Below are 5,200 nucleotides of genomic sequence, written 5' to 3' on the forward strand. Positions count from 1 at the left end.
TATTCTCCCTATGTTTATTCAAAATTTTTGTGGAGTTTCTTATAAGTCTAACAAAGCCAGAAAAATAGAACATACACTATCCAAACAGAAAATGAAGAAATAAAATTGTCTTTATTTGCTATTAACATAATTGCCTGTGCAGAAAATCACACAGAATCTAATTTTTAAAAAGTACTATCACTAATATGTAATTTTGTCAACTTTTTAGAATAAAAGAATAATAATAAAAAATCAATTATATTTCTATATGACAGCAATGAGCAATTTGAAATAGAAAAATTTACAAAAATTATGTTTACAATAGCATACACAATGTGTAAACATAGAAGAAAATCTGACAAAAGATGTGCTAAGCTTTGTGCAGTGGCAGTATTGTAGCCAATGAGGTTTACCTGAGGTGCGATTACTGCTAATTGAAAACTTTTCCCAGTACCCCGCTGTGACAACTTGCAATATAGTCAGCGTTGGTAATGTTTGACTATCTCCATGAAGACTAAGAAAAAAAAATGTGCAAACATATAAACTAATAACTCTAATATAGTAATAAAATAAAGAATACCTTAAAAGTGGAGAAATATATACAATTTTCATGAATTGAAACATTCAATATTAGCCCATTGTCCTTTAATTATATATTTGTAGATTCAATCCAATCTCAAACAAAATCCTAGCAGGCTTCATTTTTAGATACTAAAAAGTTGATTCTAAAATTGATATATAAATGCAACAAATCTCGAATAATCAACACAACTTAGAATAACAACATTGGAAGATTTATAGACCTGACTTCAAGACTCAATATGAAGCTACAGCATTTAAGACCATGAATTGTTGGCAAGAAATAAAAAATAAATCATTAGAAAATCATAGGCTGCGAGCAGTGGCTGACACCTGTGAGCACTTTGGAGGCTGAGATGGGAGGATCACTTGAGGCCAGGAGTGCGAGATCAGCCTAGGAAACAAAGTGACTCTCTGTCTCTACAAAAAATTTAAAAATTATCCAGGCACGATGGTGCATGCCTGTTGTCTCAGCTACGCAGGAGGCTGAGGCAGGAGAATTGCTTGAGCCCGGGGTTGTCCAGGCTACAGTGAGCCATATTCATGACACAGCACTCCAGCCTGGGTGACAGAGTGAGATCCTGCCACAAAATAAAAAGAAAAGAGAAAATGATAAAGACTGTAAAAATACAATCGTATATGGCTACAACTGATTTGTTAAAAAGATGCAAAGGCAATCCAGTGAAGAAATTACAGTGTTTTTAAAAAGTTGTTAGATCAATTTAATACCTACACATAAAAATATAAACTTCTACCCATACCTGTTGCCACATTTAAAAAAAAATTAACTAATAGGCCTAAACATAAGCTAAAACTATAAAAGTTTTAGTTGAACACATAGGAGAAAAATTTTTGTGACTGTGGTTTAAGCAAAGAGTTCTTAGATAACAAAATCAAAGTCTGACTTACTTTAAAAAATTATAAATTAGACTTCACTAATATTAAGATCTTCTGTTCCTTGAAAGACAATGTTAAAAGAATAAAAAACCAAGACATTAGGGAATATTTGCATGTCACATTTTTGATAAACAACTTGTATCCTGAATATATAATTTTCTAAATTCAATAATAATAAAAAAAATTTAGCAACAGATTTTAACAGAAACTTATAAAATAAATACAGAGATGACAAATAAGCACATAACACATGTTCAATATCATTATTCATTAGGGAAATGTAAATGAAACCACAACTAGACACTGCCTCACACATTAAAAGTTCTTAAATTGACACCACTGATGACATCAAGTACTGCAAGGATTTAAATCAAGTGGAAAGTTCATAAACTTCTGGGGGTTATGTAAACTGTTGTAACTACTTTGAAAAACAGTTCTGCAGTTTTGTAAAAAGGTAAACATACACTTAGGGCATAACTCAGCTATCCAACTCCCAAGTATTTACTAAACAGAAATGAAAGCCTATGTTTATAAAAAGACCTGAACATGAAATTTCATAGTAGCTTTATCTGTAATAGCCTCAAGGAAATCAACCCAAATGTCATACATAGGTAAATGGACAATAAAATTGTAATATAGCTATATGTTAAAATGCTATTCAGAAACAAAAGGTATGAAGTCTTCAGACATCTATAGACACTGGTGAATCTTAAATAGTGAGGCTAAGTGACAGAAACCCAAAAATAGCAAAAAATACAGATTGCAAGATTCCATTTTTTAAAGACATTAGAAAATGAAAACTAATTTATGTAAAGCAGAACAGTTGTTGTCTAGGGGTGGGGAGTTAGGACGGCGTCGAGGAGAGGGACTACGAAGTGTCATAAGGAAACTTTTGGGCGTGGACAGGTGCAATGGCTCACACCTGTAATCCCAGCACTTTGGAAGGCCGAGGAGGGAGGATCACTTGAGGTCAGGGATTTGAGACCAGCCTGGGCAACAGGATAAAACCCCATCTCTACTAAAATTTCAAAAATTAGGCAGGCGTGCTAGCGGGCACCTGTAGTCCTAGCTACTGGAGAGGTTGAGGCAGGAGAATCACTTAAACATGAGAGGGAGAGTTGCAGTAAGCCAAAATTGTGCCACTGCACTCCAGCCTGGGCAACAGAGTGAAGCTCCATCTCCAAAACTAAAAATAAAATAAAATAAAAATGAAACTTTCGGGTGTGATTGATATATTTGCTATCTTAATGTGTTGATAGTCTCACAGGTGTATACATACATTAGAACTTAACTGGTACATTTTAAATATGTGCAGTCCATTGTATGTCAATTATTCCACCATATAAGTGTTTAAACACACACACACACAAGGCAGAAGTAAATGTTTCATTCACACAATCTTCATGGACAAATCTATGCTTCAAAGGTAGGAAAATCATGAGGTCAAAGAAAAAACACTGCATTTCTGAGATAGTAATAGAGAAGTAAATATGTGTATTCAGTGATCAATGTACAAATTATTGAAGTCTTTTTGTCCTTTTTTCATCTCTTCCAACTTAATTGGAATAGATCCAGTTTACAATAAAAGAAATTCAGTGAAGTTTTCCAAACAGCAATGAGAATGAGCATTGTGGCTCATCCAGAGCTCCAAAAAGCAACTGCTCTGTACCTAAGGAAATCTTGTTTTTGCTCAAAATTTTATTTGTCCTTGAGATTTTAATGACTTTTAAGAATGTTTTTCCTTATACCTTTGGGCTTCAGTTTCTTCGTATGCAAAATCAAGTCATGAAGATATTTCCACACAGCCAAGATGTTATAGAATAATGAATTGCTTGATAACCCATTGTAATCTTTGGCAAAAGAACAAAGCATTATTATTGTTATTAAATATTATTAGCTGGCGTATGGTGCTGAACTGATAATTACTTCAAGTAACACTTCATAAAATGCTAACTGTAAAGTGTACATAAATTTATGTATTCATTAATATGATACCTGCTACGAACAAATATTTTGGAAGATTGCCAACATCATTTCTTTCACAGTGTTAGTAAATTTTAATTTATATTCAAACCCATTGCCTCAGTTCCTCACATTCAGCTTTCTTCAATACTAATTTAAGTTCTTTGGGTTGAATAAAACTAATTTATTTGCCTCTTTCATTATAAGGATAACAGCTTGCAATACAGCATTATGAGAAGTTCCCCCACTTCCCTTGAAACACAAGTTTCATTCTGTTACTTTTACGTTGTAATGTTTCATAAGTAAAAAACTAGCTATAGAAATTAAGGAAGTTGGGAGTTAGAATTTGGGAAATTAAAACAATACTAATACATATTTAAATATGGTTATGTTAGCAGAACTGATCACACACGTTGTTGAATTTCTCAAAAATGCTTTTCATCAGAAATCAATTTTATTGTCATTTCAAAATACATATCATGAACTCTGCAATCAAAACTGTAAGAGACAAACAACAGGCAAGAGGTGTGGTCCCTGCTATCAATCCATATAAATATTATTATACACACATCCCTGTATATGATCCAGAGGTGAAGTGCATCATTTATCAGCTACTTAAGGAAAGCCCCGGTGCCTATTGGCCAGAGTAGGCTGTTCTGATCTCAAGGAGACTGCCCCCACTTCTTTTATTTTGAAGAATTTCAATACTGCAGAAAAGTTAAAAGACCAATATAATGAATATTTATATACTCTTCATCTGACCCCACTAATGGTTTACGTCTCACCACATTTGCATGAAATCTCCTGCTCTGTTTCCATATTTACAAATCAATTTTAAAATAATTTGTACACATTTCTAAGGCTAATTATGTGTTCTGAACAAAAGGAATTACTTTTGGCCATTGAGACCAAATTTTGTCACTGAGGGAAATAAGTCCAGGCTGATGATGTATGGACCATACCTGAAGAAACCAGGTAAAGAGACTGCTGTTTGGGCATGGAAAGTTTCCTTTGCTATCTGGATAAGCACCTAGTGTAGGGATGACTCCATAATTTATTTCCTGAACCAGGGCACTTCTGAGAGTGAAAGAAGGCACTTTTAAGATGTACAGCAGGACTGAAATCCCAGGTATGCTGGGCCTTTGGGCCACTCCACCTTGAGTGCACAGTGTAGGAGCAGCTGCTGAGAAGTAAGTTGGGCACTAACTTGGGTGCTTAATTTTCCTCTAACAGACATATTCCCAGATGACAACAGGTTTCTCTTCCAGCTCATGAATCTGGGGCACAACTTCCAGTGTAGACTAACTTATTGGTCTTGAAAAAAAAGAGAGAATTTATTTCTTTACCTGAAAAGAATCCCATGCAATTAAAAGACAATTTATGTCAGCTATAATCAAGGTGATGTTCTGGGTCAGCTAGTCAATGAGTTGCACTCACTGGACACTCAAATTCCACCACTGCTACCGAGTTTCCAACTAATTTGTCATGAGTCCTTTAGACAGCCACATGAGAAATGATCAAAGGTCAGGTATCTGATCGCTGGACAACACAGGAGTCTTTATTCCTAAAGCAGGCATCTCCAAGGGAAGTATTTATCCAAGTCCATTTTTTATTTTTCCATCTGAATACAACTCTGCAAATCAAAATGACCACTTTCAACCACTGTCTGATCTGTGTACACCCTGTAAGTTACCCCTCCTATAAGTAGCAAGCAAGTGGGGGCATGTTGTCTATTACCGGGAAAAACAAAATGCAATAGTAATCAGAAAAGTTGGCAAACTCA

The 5,200-nt window shown here is 34.7% G+C and overlaps 1 non-coding gene across 1 annotated transcript; it reads left to right on the forward strand.

The window, feature by feature from the left end:
- Positions 1–352: 352 nt before the first annotated feature.
- On the forward strand, positions 353–493 carry LOC112437834 (U4 spliceosomal RNA). Its single transcript, XR_003026336.1, has one exon. It is a non-coding gene; the product is annotated as a U4 spliceosomal RNA (small nuclear RNA).
- The last annotated feature ends 4,707 nt before the right edge of the window (positions 494–5,200 follow it).

Source organism: Pan paniscus, chromosome 17, assembly GCF_029289425.2.
Source record: "Pan paniscus chromosome 17, NHGRI_mPanPan1-v2.0_pri, whole genome shotgun sequence".
Classification (NCBI taxonomy): domain Eukaryota; kingdom Metazoa; phylum Chordata; class Mammalia; order Primates; family Hominidae; genus Pan; species Pan paniscus.